We start from the raw sequence: 20,165 nt of genomic DNA on the forward strand, positions 1-20,165 counted from the left end.
ATTGTTATTAGACAACCTGAAAAGCATATTCAAAATTGATATTGTATGTCCACATCCTTCAAAATCCATTAGACCAAAGTTTACACTGTGTTTGCTCACACTGATTTTGTTTCTGTGCTCAAATAATCACATCTCTCTGTCCCCACACCTATGTGATTGTATTTTTTTGGAATATGGAGCTGATACAATATTGATTTGTTCTGAGATTATCAGAGGGTTTTTGATCAAATCTAAAGGCACAGCAAGATTCTAGTTTATAGGAGGTTTTTAAATGTATGTTTGTTTGTATGTATGTGAGCATATATCAATCTGTGAATTCTCTTTTAGGGCCTGTCTTCCTGTTTTGTTTGCCTGAGGCAATGAATTTCTAGAAGTAAAGCTACTTTTTTTTTTTACTCGCTCAAGCATGACTGCCAGCTTTACTTGGTTTCATTTAAGCCTTTATTTTATGTGACTAATCATTTGTTTACACATGACTAAAGTTACAGTGTCACATCAGTAAAGTAGACATTGTTTTTAAAGTCTGGTTAGTAAAAAAAAAAAAAAAAAAAAAAAAAGATAAAACATTAGTGTAGCAATCAGAACGCCTTGACTAGTTGTTCTGAAATAGTTAATCTAACACAGATAACAAGTATGTGGGATTTGACCTCTGGAGGCTGTAGTTTTTACAAGCTAACGCTAGGTCAGAGCAACAGAGCACACACACACACACACACACACACACACACACACAGAACTAGGACAAGGGAGGGGTTCATCTATGTGCAAACAGCATTTTCAAAAACCTGGATAACATATTTTAAAGTTAAGTTCTAAAACAATAAAGAAAATACAGATTTTAGTTTGTTTTATGTTAAAAAAATTCAATTACACTTTTATAAGTCACTTAATTATATAGCTCTATAATTTGTTGTTTATATCGTTAATCACATGCCTTCGTTCGCCGACACATGCAGACAGCAAGAACGAATGAATAAATAAATAATGTTATAGGTTAAATTATACATTTCGCTACACACTCGTGTTCTATTGTTATTTTACACTTTACTCTGATAATGATGGACATTTTAAAAGTCTGATAGTCGTGATATTTCCACTATGAACTCTAATGGAATAATGATATATGCACTTATTTAGCATTTAATCCTATAATTGTGTGTGGTTTCATGAATCATCCTCAGCTAAAACAGGCCAAAAAACTGTACCGTACTGACTTGCTGTAAAAGCCTATCAAATGATGAATACTTAGTGAAGAAACTATAAACAATTCTAAACAAGAAATAAACACTAAGTTAAGACAGACCTATTAAATCCTAGATAGCAGCAGGTTGCGTGGCCAGAATGCATGCTCTATGAAGACATTGGAATGCGCGTGCACGTAACACTACCTGCGCAGACTTGCCCTCCCAAAACACCAAACATAGCCGTATAAATGCATGAAAAAGAGTTGTAATGTAAAAGTGTGTATTTAAATTAATAGCATATCCATATATTACAACACTTTGGAATCTATTGCACGTTTTGTGATTTTAATGAGTGTAAGCCTACTTACTATAAAATTAACAACTTGACCTGACAGCCTACATGGAAAACAACAGCTCGTAAGATGGTTTGCCCATCGCCGTTAACGCAGTATTAATTAAAATTGCTCACTAACCTTGCAAAGTTGTGCTCTCTTAATTATTATTATTTTTTTTTATTATTATTTCCTTTTAAGATCCCCAGTCAAAGTCCAGCTCTCAGAGTCAGGTAGATAGAAACTGTTCAAGCCACTCCCTTCGCTTGAGTGCACTTCCTACAGTGTGTCGAATGCTTTCCGTTAAAGGTGAGACTGAGCAAACGCTCTCACATTGTAATATGCACGTATTTGTTTTGAAACATCCAGTTTGTAAAAGTCACAATTTGTTTTAACTGATATTTTATGATCAATTATGGGAATCATCAGGATTAATAATAATAATAATAATAATAATATAGGAATGATAATAAAAATAATCAATTAAGTATTTCTGAGAAATAAGATAGCCTGCATTGTTTGCATAAGACACGACTGACATCTAGTGGCCAAGTATAGGAACCACTAGGTTAGTTTAGACTTTGCTCTTTCGTACAGTTACGCAAAATATAGCATCTGTCCTGGACATAAACTGCTTATGTTTACATTGTAAATCCATTAAACTAACCATTAGCGACATTTGAATTTTTTATGTAACACATTTGAATAAAGGAGCGACAATGTAACATTTAGTAGATCGGTAAACATTAGCTTTGGTTGGTCGTTAACATGTTTTTTTTTTCTTTCACAATTTGATTGAAATCTAAAATTAATATAAAGCTTCAAATCTAGGTGAATAGAGAACAATATAGCCATATTAATCCTAAAATACCCCTGTCTGCTTTATAAATGCTCAGCCAATTAGGTAATGGCACCAAAACTAACTGTTTTGTGTTATATGTTAGTTTATTACTGTAATAGCATCAGAAATGCACCACAAAAGTTCTGCAACCAATGTGTTCAAATTTGTCATTGAACCATAAATTGTCTGCCTCAATAGATGGCAGTATATTCACAGCACCACTGGGGGGAAAAAAACATCCCTCCGTCCTCTGTAATGAAAAACAGAGTTACCATCTGCCATTACACAACAGCTGAACATAATTCTTTGTGCAGTGTCTAGCAGTGTAAATGACAATACGGTCTATTTCCTGGTCACAGACACTGCATGGACCTTAAACTTATTTCTGACAGCTTGACCCCTTCAGGATGAATGAGCCATGCCTGATGGACTTGTGCAGAATCCAGTGCTGTGGCAGATGGAAGTCACACTGATCAGATGTTAATGACAAGACTATAATGTGCAGAAGAATCACATTACAGACACGCACAACACGAGCTAATTTAAAGTATATTTAAGTATACTTATAGTAAGCTAAGTATAAGCTACTAATAGAAATGTACTAGATATAGCCTACTTGTGTTTCAATCCTGCTTGGGACTAAAATTTTAGTGTAGGCCTATAAAAGTATAAACTCTTAAAAAGGCACACTATGCAGGAATTTTGTCGGAGTAGGACTTAACTTGTTGTCGTAAATACCTCTCACACAGAGCGTTTTTTTAGCACATTTCACTTCCAGCAATGAAGGGAAAAAATAAACGAATGCTCCACGTGAACTTATATCTTTCGATCTTTTACCATCATGTCAATTCTCAATTGATTTTGATTAATAATATGCGCGAGGGTGCGAGAAAGAACAAGACCGTTTGAAGACGGTGAGAGTGAGAGTGTGCGTGCGAGTATGCTGCCTTTAGATTGGGACACAGCTTATGTGTGGGAAACACTGTGCCCACCTCCTTCTTATAGCTACAGCCGGATCCTGGATGCAGCCTGGATGGGTGTGTGTATGTGTGCAGTGCCGTAAAGCAATTTGTTACATCACAAGAGCTGATATCATTTTACTGTCTATGCTGAAATCATGCGATACTTCTTGACGCTTAGTCCGAAGACTCGCCGGCCCAAAGTTGCAAGTATGGCTTTTCCGTTCACAGGCACCAGGGGGGTGCGAGACGGCCACCATTCAACCCGAAAACTGTCATATAACCATTCAAATAACTCCGAAGCAGTTCAGTTAAGCTAACAAAAACTGCATAGTTCCCCTTTAAGAATACTGCAACAGTAGTATACAGCCAAGTTTTTCTTTTGCACTGCAACTACACTACTTGTGTTATTGTAATGGACCCACTGTAGGCAAGTTGCAGAACCAAAGGGAGGTTTATTTACATCCAAACGTGATCAAAATACAAAACAAAGACTTGACTAAGCATAACTTGTGTTGTGAACTTTTTCTCTTCTAAAGTGTAGGAAACTCAGAAGCGAATACCATGACTTGGTTGTATCTTCAGCAAGATTCTTTATTGGGAACACAAGCTGTTGGTAGCTTTAGTCCTCATTAAGTCAAGTCTTAGCCAAGTCTGCTTAAGGCAGTATGCATTACCTTTCAAGTATCAACTAATCAACGATACACTCTGAAACAAAGCATGTAAATGAGATATGCAGGTTTTGGAGCCTGCTCAGCACGAGACACGAGAATAGGATGGGACAGGACTTCTTGTACTGAGACAAGAACTACTTGAAAGGACAGTCAGGAATATCCCGCTGCGAACCCATACCGTTTGCAGAGATTTCCTAATCTCATCATTTATGAACTTTCTCAACATAAAATACTATTGTATTGGAAATCTAAATCAAACATTTAAATACATTTGTAATCACACTTGACATAAACGAACACTCACCATTTGCACAAACAACACTTGACAAAGACACAAACCATGAGGTCTTAAATACACAAACTTCTATTGACAAGACAATCACGAAACGATAAACCAATGAGAACATGACAACAGACAGTAGAACACATGATGAGGAGAGCACATGGCAGGATCACATGACTTAGATATGGCACAAACAAGGGAAGCAGGGAAGCACAAGGCAATGAATAGCGACAAAAGGACATGAAACATGAACAAAACCGTGACGGTTATAGGTACACTGATAGTTGCTTGCTAGTCAAATACAGTACTTGCAGCACATTTTTTAGTTTATGAAAATATACTTTGAAGTATAACTTACTCTCAGTAGACTACAAGTTTAGTAGTTTTATACTCCAAGTAGCCTATATCTTATCTAGCGAAAATTATACTTATAGTTTTCTATTATAAATAATTTGTACTCCTATTTGCTATTCATTTTTTTATAGTTGAAATGTGCGTTTAACATACTTTAACTCTTCACATAAAAAATGTATTCTAGCTTCATGCATCCTTTTTTATTAAGACATGAATGTAGTTCCATAAAAAAGCAACATTATAAACAAAATCTGAGAGCATCACATTTTTGTAAACGACTGCTTAGAAAAATTAAGATTGAGGAAAAAAAATTTTAATAGGTTACTCAATCAAAAGAGTAAACATAACTAAAAGCCTAGTACAGCCTACTTAGAAAAAAAACTTGATCAAAAGATTGAGTATAGGCCAAATATGCTTAGGCTTTTCTATCAGTAAAGCCAAGTATACTTAAGTGTGATTTTAATTAGGCCTATATTTCAGAGAAGTACATTAAAAGTATTGACTGAAAGTACTGTATAGCCTACCTATTTTTACTTTAAAAGTATAACAGCACACTTGAATAAACTTCTTTTTCGTAAGGGTTCCTGTTTCAGCTAGGTTAGATTTACCATTTCTACATTGTAAATGAACAAAATTTTGTTCAGTGATTTTGAAAGTTTTAAAAGTCAGTTCCATTCTTGGATCTTTAATGTGTGTCCGACTATATAATGATTAAAATTAGAGCTGTTCCTGCATCAGAGATTGAGCATTGGCGGCCTGTTCTGAAGTAACTCAACCAAGAAGAAATCCAACTGTGAAGCTTTAATGGGACACATTTAAATGCTCATTATATTGATGGTCACACCTATTGCTCTTCTGCTGTCATTCTGTCTCCACATTGACATAAACGGGTCAAGCAGTCATTTAACTGCACAGTGCACACGCTCTTTCTCATTGTGGTACACTATAAAAAAAATTACATGGATGCTTTATTATTTTATTCATAGCAGTAGTTCTCCGATTTAGTTAAATGGCAACTGCATGACTTCACAGTGAACACACTCTAAAAAACTGTACTGTATTAATATGAGGGAATTTTAAGTATTGATTTTTTCACACCTGCGTTACCCGTAATTTATAAAAAAATACACATTGCATTGTTTTAAAGAAATAGGAAGTCTGAGAATGGAAGTAGCACGTTTTGCTTTAACATCAGAAACTTGGTATTTGTTTGTGTTAGATCTCTCTAACTTTGCTTCACGCCACATAAGCTTGTCCAATTTATGTCAAATACAAAGAGTTGTTACTTGTTAAATAAGTTAACATTTTAACACTAAAATGTATGCAAGAACTTGAATTTGATGTATTCCAGTCACATAAGGGTTTAGTTGCCATCCACCTATTTTTATGTGACTATCTATATCCATTCAAGTGGGATATCCAGAGGTGGACAGTATAACAAAGTACATTTACTTGAGTATGCACTTTACTTGAGTATAATTTTTTTTTCTGGAAACTTACTTTAACCACTTTGAAAGCCAAATATTTTACTTTTTACTCCACTACATTTCTTTCAAGGTTCTTAAATACGTCAATCAGGAAATGTCAGTCAGGGAATGATTTTGGTTGGAAATGCAAGTCGGGTTAACATCAGAACCCGATGTCGTATATTGGTGTTATAACCCAACTGATGTTGGTTTCTGACGCCATCCGTTTGCTCTGACGTTTGGTCTTCTGAATGCAAATTTTGTCATTGGTTTAGACCAAACTTACTGTTATCTAAGGCTAACATATTCATACTAAAAGACAAAAAACTTTAAATAGGACACTATTTGAGGGAACAATAATTCAACAACAAACTATTTGGGTGTCCGAAACCATTGTAGACGTTTTTGACTGCACTTCTTCAATCTCACATTCAATCCCACCACTGGAACTGTGTTCTAGAAATAAATTTGATATTTATATTTATAGGTAGGCAGGCATATATTCTGAGGCATAAGGTACAAGTATTACACACAATACATTGACATTTACTTTTTACTTATTGTTTTTTTTACTTTACTTAACTGATACTTAAGTACTTTTAAAAACGAGCACTTTTGTACTTTTACTTAAATGGATACTTCACCTCAGGAAAGATGAATGTGTATTTAAAATGGGTAATTTATGTAGTAAAAAAGGTAAAATTATTTTTGACTTTGGAACTTTAGACTGAAAAAACGCCTACCAGTAACAGAGCACAGTAGTTAAACAAGTCTAGGCTATAGTGAGTCTCCGTGATGAGTCTACACAAAAATGTGTCCCAAGATTGCCCAAAATGTCTGAAATTCGGCTTTTGTGTTCTACAGTCACCATTCATTATGTTTACTGTGGCGAGCAGGACAAGACTGAGGCCCACGGCAGAACGACGCAAGGCCGGTGGCATGATTACCGATGACGATGAGTAACACCTGTGAGAAGCACCGGTCTCGTATCTCTCACGGAGGAGCGGGAATTTTCTTAGCAATGTTAAAACACACATCAACCGATCACTTTTTTAGCGTTTATGTAAACACTACATTGAGATTCACCAATCGTAATGAATTCAGTTAGATTGGAACAAAAGCTGTACATGTTAACAATGAATGTCGACTACAGAAAGCTGAATCCCGGACATCGACAGCCGGACATGTCCGGGAAAAAGAGGATGGTAACCCACTCAGCTTTCTCCACAGAACAAAAGCCTGCTAGCTTAGCTTCCAAAAAAAAAAAGATGGCTGACACTATGTGTACATTCTGTGAGTGAGATTTCCTGAAAACATGCGGACAGCCCCTACTGCTGACTGTAGTCTTTAGCCTCTGGCCAAATAATCCCACGATGACACAAAATAGCGATTTGAGGGTGGAAAGCATGGTAATTCGAAAATACTTCAGGTTTTCTACTAATACAAAGCTTAATGCTAAATCCTGAATTATCCCTTTAAGTAAATTTTTTTTTTACATGAATAATATTTGACCAGCAGTATCTGTACCTACTTTCACTCAAGTAAGGAAGTTGTGTACTTTGTCCACCTCTGGCGATATATCACATAAAAAAGCTCTGGATGGAAAGGCCAAGATCTGCATAATCCGCGTTTTTAGAAACAAGGAGACAAAATGCATCTTTTGTAATTTAGAAGAAGAATCCATAAAACATGTATTCTTTGAATGTGTATTTACCCAATTGTTTTGGATTGATATTGGACATCTAATATTTAAATTCATAAAGCTGGTAAAGATATAATTTTGTTATTATAAAAATAAGTGTTTGGATCAAAATTTGGTGATTAACTTAATAATTATGTACGGAAAATACCAAATACACAAACAGAACGTTTGACTAATAATAAACATTATACTATTTATCTATAAATTACAGGAATGTCTGTCTGTCTGTGTATCGAATTTCTCTCGAACGGTTCCGATGGATTTCAAACTGTAATTATACATTTATTACAATGTTATCATACATTACATTATTATTTTGTTACATTTTTTTTTTTTTTTTGGAAAAGTAGCGATTCTTTTTGAAAAAACATGGTCTATTCCATCAATGATGCCAGAGGTCAAATGCTTGCTCCGTAAAACTTTTGATGCTTGTGTGCTTAAAAATCTAAAATCTTAAATGCCTTAACTGCTTGAACACCGATGCTGCTTGCAGCTTCAATTGTATGTTGTTATTGTTCTGTTATGCAATAAAAAATAAAAATGAAAACTGACAGTACAACACTCCCCGGTCTCCCCTATCCGTAAAATTAATGGATAATGTCCTGGCAAATAATTACATTATATTATATTATTGATTTTTAAAAAATAAAAAAATAAAGACCAAGCCTGAATTGATTTCACTATAAACTTCTAAATACAGAGTTTTATTGTAGTAAATTACAGTTAAATATTGTAAAATCCCACCATTTGTTTTTACAGCTTGATGTTTTTATTAGGATCAGGATGATGAATGCACACATGACAATATGCAGTATGTGTAAGTAGTCCATGTACTGATCCGCAAGCAAACATAGCGAGCTCTTCCTGAAGCGGCTCATTAATTAGAGTCAGGTATCTCATGTCTACACAGAATCATCCTAAATTGCTCATTGAAACATGTTGGAGGATATCACACCTGTGGCTCATGACACCCCAATTACGGCTTTGTTGCTTTTCAGAGTACAGGCTGACTATTACTTCTGCTTCCTATTGTACCACTCAGGGCAAAGTGGGCTGTGCTGGGTCTCCTTTGTCCTAATTTAATTAGATTTCAGTGACATCAAACTTGTGTGCAAACACACGTGTGCCGCTGTGCCCTTAAATGTCAAGCAATGGATTAATGAGAGCTACACAATCACATCTGCCAGTTGTGTTGTTGCATATAAACCCCTCTAAGAGTAGCCTACGTTTACACGACAACGAAAAAAAAGTTTTTTCTTTGTACAGGCGACAACGTTGTCAAAATGGTCCCCATTCACACAGATTGGTAAAAATGCTGTGTTATGCTGCCAGGCCAGTAGTTGGCGATGTCACTTTGTAAAGAAACACCACGTGCCTATAGACTGAACACATGTATGTGCTGACGTCTACATCTTCACAGATTTGCATTTTTGTAGTTTACTCAGAGATGATGAGGGTGTTGTTTTCAAAAACGTACACCTTGAAACCCGTTGTCACAAGTTTGCATTTTCAGGCCCCCAAAACTCCATTGTCTGTAAATAGCCTACAACAAGGCCACAACGCATAAAAAGTTTTGTTTTTAGTTAAAAACAGTGACGTGTAAATAGCCCATAAAATAGAGGTTCACAAGCAGTGGGGACTTATAATATTGAAAATATTTATAAATTTTAATATGGTCATAATTCTTGCCAAAAATGTTTTTACTGTTTAGATAAATAAATACATGTGATGTATTGAACCACATCAGGTCTATTTGCCTGGTAAAAACTGAAAACTTTATATTTTGACTTTAAATTTCCGTGCTTTTCAACAAATTAAATTTTTTCTTGAATTTTATATATATATATATATATATATATATATATATATATATTTATAGTCATATATTAAATGCCATTACACCAGACAATGAGTGTGTGAGGAGGAGTTGAATATTTAGGGAGGTGAACTGATGAGGTGCAGGTGATGGTGATTAAAACTCAGAGGACTGTGAACGAGTGGGAGGAGTGAGTGAAGCTGGTGGAATCCTGACAGTATATATACGCAGCATGACTTTTTTTCAACATTGATAATAATAATACATTTTCCTTAAGCAGAAAATCAGCATATGACAATGATTTCTGAAGGATTATGAAACACTAAAGACTGGAGTGTGCTAAAATTCATCACAGGAATACATTCCTTTTTAAAGCTGTAGTCCGGTGTTTTTCCTCTTTGTCGCCATCTCTGTTCGAAATCTGCAATTGCAGTCATTCGCGGAATTATCAAATTTACGTGAGTTGTACTTCAACACCCTCGACACGGCACAGAGTGGATGAACACAATGTTTGAGGAGACTGTAAGGCCGCCACGCCGATGTGGATACTGGCATTCAGAATCACAGATTATTCTTTTTGAAAGTATGACCAACATAAGAATTTTGACTGGAAAATATCATCTGAACAAGTAAGAACCATCCACTTTTGTTTTGGTTCTGACATTGCAGTAAATCGCGCTGATTAAATCTAACAATCACTTATAAGTTATCATATCACGCAAAACTGCGCAAATTATATTTGTTCTCAAATTGTTAATGTTAACAACGTAAGCATTGCGTGACTACATGTAATGTCCCTCCGATATGTATTCTTGTTTTGGCATTGGCCGGTTGCAGACACGTTTTTCTGTATCCACTCCGAAGTCCCAACGAAGTCTTTAGCATTTTGCAACGGGGGAATCTGTTGTCTATAAGTGAACACTAGCTGGTTATGTTTTTCTCAAATATGTATTTTGGATTATTTTTAACTGCCCAAAAAAAGCTATGGACTGCAGCTTTAAAATAAATTCAATATAGAAAAATATTTCACAATATTACTTTTTTTTTAAATAAAAAATATTTGCAGTCTTCTTGAGCATAAGAGACATCTTTCCAAAAACAGTTCTGGCACACAGCTAAACTCCAGCACATGGTCATCACATTACACCTCACACAAACAAAATAGAAACCCCTGTTAGACAGGTTCCGCATTTTGCCATAAGTGTAGTTTAGGGTCAAAACCTGCCATGGTAAAAAGAGGTGTTGACATGTCCCTGTCATTACAGATGCCTTTGGACAGACAGTTCACACTGAAAAAGCACAGTTGATTTAGCACATCGGGCCACATTAATGTTAGCAGAAATAAGACACAAGGTGAAGTCCCTTTTTCCTGTTGTTCATGGCTGTTTTTTTGTGTTACTGTTCTGCACATTTAGACTAATCCTGGAGACACAAGAGACACAACTACACAGCGCTACAGCTAGTGGGAGATCGGAAAAGACAGAAAAAAAAAAACAGAGAGAGAGATTGATAGACAGAGGGCGAGGGTAAAAACATTTGTTGAAAGTATTTTATATGCAGAAAGTATTCTAACAGACATGTCTGAATTAAAGAGACAGAAAGTATTTTATATGCAGAAAGTATTCTAACAGACATGTCTGAATTAAAGAGACAGGCCCTTACCTGAAAATGGAGCAAGGCATACAAGTATTAGCCCTAAGTCATTTTCACAAAGACAAAGACAAAGACTAAACAAACATTTGGCAAACCTCTAGCCTTACCAAGCCAGTTCCTAGATTTAAAACAGTTTTATTTCCCAATGTCCTGGTGGATTTCTGGATGGATTCGACAGTAGTGGGACTTTTGGGACAGGAGACTGTAGAGGGAATATGGCTGAGAGACTCGAGTGACTCCCGTCACAGTCATGCCTTGAGACACGCACACATGCACAGGGGACCTGAAATGCACTGATGTGTATCAGATTTGAATTCCCCTCCCTCCAATACACAAGGGCCCAAGTGTGTGTGTGTGTGTCTCTGGAGGCATACCAGACACAAAAGTGTACTTCTATGAATTTCTCTCCTAAGGCTGTATAGAGCATGTGACTTTTTTCACAGAGAATATGTTTCTTGTCTAACACAAGCTAAACTAACAATGTTTCTATGGTGTTGTTGTTTTTTTCATAATTCTTGACAGATTTGTACATTTAATTGAGATTATTCACCCAGGACGTTATAAAAATGGTCTATAATAATGTTATACTGCACCTGATCATTAGCACAGTTTTTAATGACTTCACAAAGCAATAAGTTCACTGTTTAAACCATAAGTAGAATATTGTGCTATAGTTTAGTCTGTATTTTAAATCAATACACAGGGCTGCTTTTTATTTAAATTGCCTCTGCTTCACCATACCAGCTAAAAAACAGCTTCACGCCTTCAAATCACACTAGCATTCTTCACTTTTTTTATTGAAACAATGTGCCGTTTTGCATAATAAGATACTACATCCCAATTGTATTATCAGATTCACAAGGAACTGTTGCCTGGTTAAAGACACCATGTCTTTATCACCCTTTTTTTGTGTCCGCATCAAATTAAATTGACAAAAGTGATTTTATATATTCATTAAAAAAAAAAATAAAGTGTCTACTTTCATCTTCCAAATCACTATATATATTTCACTCATAAGTAAAATATGAGTGAAAATGTTCCATATTGGTAGTTTGCTGCAGTCAGTTTAATGCTCTTTTTGAATCAGTTTATTGCCCTTTTCTTATGGTAGCCTACAATAGGTTACAAATACACGTGTCCTTCAGTGAAACCGATATCGATTCGGTATCGGACGATAAATCTAAAAGCAATTATTTTCACATTGGCAACTCACAGTCACACTATACTGTAAACCCTTTTCATCTTTGACCCTGCCTCAGGTTTGATCACTGGCCTAATTTTGTGTATCATTTGTGTATGGTTATGGATGTCAAACCTCTGAAACGGCAGCTTTATTTGATGCTAAAGATGATAATAAATTATGAATTGAAATCGCTTGATAATGATGACAGCATGTCTGTTCATATTCATCTCTTTCATTTCTTGTTACCTTGACGTTCAGTACCACCATAACAACACCGTGGCAATTATGCAAGGTAATTACATCAAGCTTGGACAAGTTTCACACAATAACTTTTTGTCTACGTCTTTTGTGCCATTTTCTTTCCTTTCTGTATCATTAAACCAAAAGTGTTTTTAATTAAAGCATGGACCACCTTAAAGGATATCAAAACCAAACGTATGAGTAGGCTTTATTTATAATACTTTACTTAATGTGTAACATTTTTTCAATTGAGCTTCATTTCAGTATAACATCAAACAATCACAAATCAGGCCACATTTTTTTTAATGATGGTAAATAGACAAGAACAGAAATCGTGTTCGCCTGAGGAGGTAACCGTAGCAACAGTCGGAAGCTTAAGCGATCAGAAAATGGATGAAACACTAACATTTAATTAAAAATATTTTATAATAAATATCATAAGGTGCTAGGGTACGTCGCATTTTTTTAAATTTTCCTTGATGAAATTCAGTCATGTCAATAGTATTTCCCCACACCAGTTTAAGCAAATTTGGCACATTGTTGAAGAAAGTTGCTCAGTTTGTGACTTTTGTGTGAGCTGTGCACGTTGACAATGGACATTTCTTTTTTACCTACAAATTTTCACCCAAACTTGTTAATGTGACCACAAAGTTTTTATGGTAGTTGACATTTGACTAACAAAAAATGCTTTAAAATGTTAACCCCCTCGATTTCGAAGTTATTCTACAATATGCTAAGTGTAATGCGACAATACCCTCGTTTTTTTCTTTAGCTCTTCTTTCACTGCAGAACCCAAAGTCACCGGGGAAGTATTTGGAGCAAACCCAAAAGCTTAGCTAAACTGAGTCCTCCTTATTCTCTCTATTCACTAAAACGTACAGTACTTTCTCTTATTGTGCTATCTCTCCACTGTTCCATTCATTCAAAACACAGTTGGGGTCTCCAAGAGATCTCAGCAATGGTCCCTGACCTTCCCAGCCTTGTTTGCGGACTCAGAATGAATGGGCAGAACTCTAAACTGAATAATTACTTTCACGGATGACTGCTTACCGACTCCTCCATTGCAATTAAATAACATTAAAGTTTAACGTGAATTGACATCTTTATAAATTAAGGAGGGAACAATATTGATCTTCTACTGTCCAGTGTGGATGTTTCAGATGTGGCTGGTGGGTAATGAGAAAATATAACTGTGACTGTTCGTTACTAATATTTAGGCTCTTAAAATGTAGCAACAAAAAAAGGCATTTCAAGCTTTGCTGACAAATTAAGCTAATTTTATTTATTTATTTATTGCAAATAGTATGAATTGTGTACAGCATTATTACTTACTGAAACAAAATGAGCATGGCTGGAAAAAAAACAACCTTGGCAATTTATGCTGAGAACAAAAAAAAAAAAAGTCTGTTTCCACTGGTTAGGTTGTTTGTTAAAACTGGAGACTCTGTTTTTCTTTACAATGTTGCAGAAAGTAATTGCATGTTGTCTTTGGCAGAACTGGGCAATTAATTAGTTTAAATGACAGATAAGACACTGTAAACATTTTTTTCCAATCTGCCTCTGAATATTGTTTATTTGCAGCACCTCAGATTCTTCTTGTTCCAGCATGCATATGCAAACATGCACATATATTTTACTTGGGCCTTACGCTTTTCACTGCAAGCTTTGCTCGTTTTTGCAAGTTGTCATGTAAATCAACTTTATTACCACCAAACATTTCCCCTCCCCACAAACACTGGCAAAGGCCATTCAGTATTTTATCCTCAATGTACTTTCCTCCTCAGCACTTACTCATGTAATACTGTCAGCCTGTGTGTTAATGTGAATTTGCCCAGTTTTTCATGCTGTTTTTGTATGTTTGCTATGAAGTCTTGACACCAATGGAAATTAAAACATGCTTACTGGTGCACTTTCTTGGTTTAAAAGTGATAAAAGTCACAAACAAATACTGCCTTTTCTTTTCACAAAACTCTTCCGCACCCAGAATCCCCCAAAATAGCTGCAATAAACGTTCTGAGCGCGAGGTCCCTCTGATTCTTTTGGGAAACTGAGGTTAGTTATAGAAATGTAGCATTTGGTTGGCACCAGGTGCCTTGTTGCCAGGGCAACTAATCAGCATATGTATGATTTCATAAAGTGAGAAATAATAGAGTTATACTGAAAGATTGAGACCTTTTAATAATGTATGGCAATATGTTTGAAGTAACAACCTTTCACCAGTGAATCGACTCCAATACACACTTCTATCGATTCTGTCATTCACATGTACACACATGTTTGGTTTTTCAGTAGATTTACCTTGGTTGGTGAGCAGATACATACACAAAGTCCATAAACTAGGCTCCAGAGTACTACTATGTTAATATGAAGGAACTTTATGTAAGCCTGTTGATTTTTTACAGTTTTTTTTTCTGTATTTTTAATTACGCATTGCATCAGGTTTTTTTGTTTGTTTGTTTTTTGTTTTGTTTTGTTTTGTTTTGTTTTTTTTTTGTTTTTTTTTGGGGGGGGGGGTTGTTGAAAGAAATGTCTGTACACTTAATGGATAATGGAATAACCTCTAACCTCTAATGGAATAACCTCATCCTTTAATAACTGTAAGAGAAAAAAATATGATAAAAAAAATCAATATTTACAGACAGGTTGATTAAAAAATGTATATATATATAATATAGATATATTGTGGCCACTTAATATAAATGTGGCCACTTCAGATCTTGTTAAGTGTTGAATCATTGCATGATTCAACCATACAAATTGTGTTAAATTGAATCAAATGCAGAGTGTTCTTTAATTTAAGAAGCTGAATTGAGTCCAAAATGGAACAAATAGTTGCCAACTCAAAACTTAGCAACTTGGTAAGCAACTTCACAACAAAATAATGGCTTGAGATGAATGAAAATCTGAAGAAACAGCATATAATGAGCCATCCATCTTCATTCTGTTTACCTTCAGAATGTCACCATTGTTTCCAGAGGATTCATCATGCTATTCAGCACTATCCCAGAAACACATTGTGCCTACCTGATGTTCATAATTCATCAACTGCCTCTAAGTGACTCGCACAGTGTCATCAGAAAATGGGCTCAGTGTAAATGTGTTGATCTTTAAAATACGGTACAGTGGATTGGGGTTCCTCATTAATGTTAGTTGGGTATATCAAACTTTCATCGGGATTGGAGGAGATGAGTTACTGTAATGGTTCACTGTATTACAGCTGCATTACACAACAAAAAAGACACCTAAGCGTGTTAAAAAACCAGAGCTCCCTCATAGCTGTAATCTCCCATAGTTTGGGCGATTTTAAAACACTCTTCTCACAAAGAACCTGAAACAGGAATGGTACGGTATGAAACAGGAATCAGAATAACAATTTTAACCTTCATTCTGCCTTACTTCAAGGAGCTTGAATTTATTGCTGACCTCATGGCCATACAGTACGTGCTAGCAGGGAAGCCTGATTTCCGTTACAAATGACTCTTATACGTTTTTAATTAATATCTCAAAAAGACAAGATACCGGCTTAAATCAGTCTGAAACACTTGATCAGTCCAAATCTTTCTGCCTCTATATAAGCAAATATATCCAAATGGACAAATGGACCCAAAACCAATCATGTTGAAATCCGAATGGAATCAAATCTTGTAAATGGAGTAATATAACATTTGCTGATTTATCCAGAGTGTGTATGTACCAATTCACGCACATTAATTATACCTGATTTTCACTCATGTGTGCCTCCTGTTCTGGGCCAGATAAACCTGACTCAAGGGATGAGTCTGTTTAATGGAGCTGAACACACAAGCTCTTTCTGTACATCAGGGTGAGTGGCTCCATAAAGATGGAACTCTGTTTACTGAAGCAGGTAAATAGAGAGGAACCACAAAAGTCAAGCCTCGTCAATCAGACTACACATAGAGATGTTAGTGCCAGGATGCACATACTACAGACTGACAGTATTTTCTCTAAATGATCCATTCTTTCAGGACCATCAGAAAATATTTGAACACACACAATGAATAATTTATTTCTTGTATTTTATTTATTTTATAAAGTTATTCGATCATCAGTTATCCTTTGGGTGGAGAAATTCAGTTTTCTATATATTAAAGCAGAAGTCCTGATCAATGGGGCCATCACTAAAATCCTTTAGACACTTAAACACTTAGAAACCCTTGCACAACAAAACAGCCCTCTTCCCATACTGCAGGCACGTCTCTACACACACTTATTTCATGCATCCATGCACACACACATTTACGTGCACACACGGACTCTCATAAAGTGATTACTCCTGACAGCTCTGCTTTCTGATGGGAAATCTGGGGTATTCACATCTGAACCAAGCACATCTCCTTTTCTAATCCTCTCCACAACAGACCTTTTCAGCAGAAACAGAAAGTGCCACATACTAATAAAAATACCATGAAATGTTAAAGATTTTGCTAAATTTCTTGTCCTAGAGCCCCAGGCATTTTTAGAGCTGACAGTCAACCGAACATAGGTATAACAGCACTCAATAGCTAAATTATTAAAGGGGCTATTTTTAGATTTCAGAAACCCTTGTTATTAGTGACTTGTTAGCTATTAAATTATCTGCAGCTAGCAACTTATTGCTCATGCTCGCTCACGTAAAATACAAGAGGCTGAACTTGATTTAATATTAATTCCCTGATATACTCACGGCGCAGGTCTTGTTTATTCTTAGCTAGCCTAGAAGTAAAAAGAAGTTGGAAATACCTTTGCAGTGAAATACTGTTAATGAAGATCTAGTTTAAATTAATTGTTTTTCTTTGCTTGACATATTGACATTACAGTACAGAAGGGCTCTTTTGGCATTATCCTGGAAATTCTATAAGTATGTGTCATAGAATTAAAGAGAAGTCCTTCATATAAAGATCAGTCTTTCATAAACAATAGGAAATCGGGGAAGGTCTCGTTTTTTATTGTTACAAGCTTTTTATACATTGGCAATACGAAAGTGAATAATACATAACAATTCCTTCATATAGTCGCTTTAAATGTGGATTTTTTTTTTTTTTGTTCCACACTGTGATCAATTACACAATACAGTAAAGCCATTAATGGCTCAGATATACAGGGATGGTTATTTTGATCACAAGCAGATGGAATACTCTCAAAGAGCTAGCTTCTCAGTTTAGAAATGTAATGCTTTTAAAGGCAACTAAGCATTTCCTGTTCAAGGTCCAAAGGCATTACTAAAGAGTTTTTAAATTTGTTTAATTGGAACCAGAGCTCATGAGATTATGTGCATTCAAAAATGCTTTGAGGGAAAATGAATACAGAACAATCATTGTGCTTTTACAGTGAGTAGTCCTAAATGACCATCAAGCGACTCAATGGGCCCTATTTTAACGATCTGAAACGCAAGTATCAAGTGCAAAGCGCAAGTAACTTTGTGGGCGGGTCTTGGACCCTGTTGCAATTTTACTGGGATAAAAGGGGTTGGTCTGAAATAGCTTCATTATCCATAGGTGTGGTTTGGGCATAACGGGAAATAAACAAATCAGAGCATCATCCAACATACCCTTTATGAGCAATTGTTATTATTTTGGCGAATTTTCCAGGCGCACACAAGGAGAGGTTCACAGGAGGAGACTGAAGTTCATGTCAGGGCAGTGAAAGACAGAAGTGACATTGTTTGGGGATGGGAGAAACCCACCCAAATCAGCGTCGGTTAAATATTATATACATATGTGTCTTGCCACTATTGAGCAAACAGGTCTGATCCGTCATTACTACAATTAGTCTGAAAAAAATGGGTACATGTGTTCCTTTACCAAAGAAGATATAAGAAATGCATTCTGTCATACTTCTGTTCTTCAGTACAGAGAACCATGTAGAACTGTTGTTCTTAAAATATCAAGCAGCACGGTGATACATCCACCATCATACTGTATAAAAAAATGCCTGCATGGATAAATTCAGCTCTTCTGCTAAAGAAGCTCCCCTGTGCGCTGGCGGAGGGCTTATTATTGGATTGTTTTATTATTTATTTATTTATTTTTTGCCCAGAGGGTAATAAGGCAGGGAAGGTAACAGTCCACAGGAATGAAAAATTAAACCAGCAGACCCACCATGCCTCATCTACCAATGACTTCTTATCTGTATCTCACAATTTCACACTCCCCTCCAGATCACCTCCAGATTTCCTATGATTTCTCCACACTAAAAAATGACAAGACATGCTCGAGTGGCTTTAGAAGTAGAGGGATGAATTCTTCCTCTAGCTTGTCAGAAGTCAAGCTGCGAATGCTGTCCTCGAGAGATGCCATATTTCCCTCTGGGCTTAATAAAGTTAGTCTTGCAGGTAAAGGCATTCAAGTGGCCTATCCTGTATGAGACCTTTTGCCAAAAAAGACTACAAAATTTTTTAACTGCACTAAGTATCCGTTATTTCATACCTATACTGGTTTTAAATTGACTTTGAATTTAATGAAAATTATGTTGGCTTGAAAAAGTATATTAATATTCTGTTATGTGAAAAATCAAATATGTGATTTCTGTTATAGTGATCTTCAAATTGGCTCTAGCGACCTTCAAGGAGATGCTTGGGGTGTTCATGAAAAATTTAAGGGGACAATTTTTGGGGCTGTCAAGTGTGATAACATAAGATGTCAATGAAATACATTTTTAAGTTATTATGTTTTAACACATTTTCCAAATTTGATATTAATAATCACTTTGTTTGCCAAAGACATGAGATTAATTGTGATTATTATATTGACAGTACATATAGTTAGGCTACAACTTAATCATGTATAACTTATATATACTTATAAATACTGATACGATAAAAAAATAAAAATAAAACTCCTGTATTATGCAACCAGAAAATGGTCAGAACGTCATTTCAAGTGGAAACTTCGTGACAATGCAGAATGCCTGTTTTATGACTGTGCTGAGCGAGAACATATCCCCTTTAAAAGTAAAAAACAATATTTAAAACCAGATTCTGTATATTCTTTGCCCTCACCCTAAACAAAATACTGTATACTATATGGTACTTACCAGTACCAGCTTGACTCGACTCACCTTCACTCGGTTCGCTTTTCGCTCCGTTTTCCATTGCAGACAGTCGCCACAAATATACCCGGTCGTCATAGCGACACCGCGGGAAACTGCCGTGACGTAAATTATACGCGAGTACACAAATCTTGTACAAAGGAAAGTCTGCACCTCCTCGTTTGACCCGGCGTATTCCGAGTTGCTATAATAATAATCAGTTTAGTAACTCTGGCCAAACAAAAAATGGCGGGGTTTTTCTCGATACTCCATCTGGCACGTGCAATGATGACGTAGTGAATATTGAGGATTTTCTCTGACCAATCAGCAGTTGGCATTGTTTTTACGTCATATTTTAGTATCGCGTCAGCTTGCTCTGAACATTGCTTGCAATCTCCCTAAGGTAACACATCATGCTTTACTTTATTCTTCTGTAATTATTACTCTGATAT

The 20,165-nt window shown here is 35.8% G+C and overlaps 1 protein-coding gene across 2 annotated transcripts in view; it reads right to left on the reverse strand.

The window, feature by feature from the left end:
- ptk2bb (protein tyrosine kinase 2 beta, b) overlaps window positions 1–19,861 on the reverse strand; it is a 31,805-nt gene extending 11,944 nt beyond the window's left edge. The window contains exon 1 of one of the 2 annotated variants that reach the window (XM_089118554.1): window positions 19,744–19,861. The gene's annotated coding sequence lies outside the window, so the exon portion shown is untranslated. Of the gene's footprint in view, window positions 1–1,657; window positions 1,792–19,743 lie in introns of those variants that run through there. The other variant, XM_039660076.2, reaches the window with a different exon arrangement.
- Window positions 19,862–20,165: the final 304 nt, after the last annotated feature.

The sequence above is a fragment of the Pimephales promelas genome, chromosome 13 (genome assembly GCF_988280905.1).
Source record: "Pimephales promelas chromosome 13, fPimPro1.hap1.1, whole genome shotgun sequence".
Lineage (NCBI taxonomy): Eukaryota > Metazoa > Chordata > Actinopteri > Cypriniformes > Leuciscidae > Pimephales > Pimephales promelas.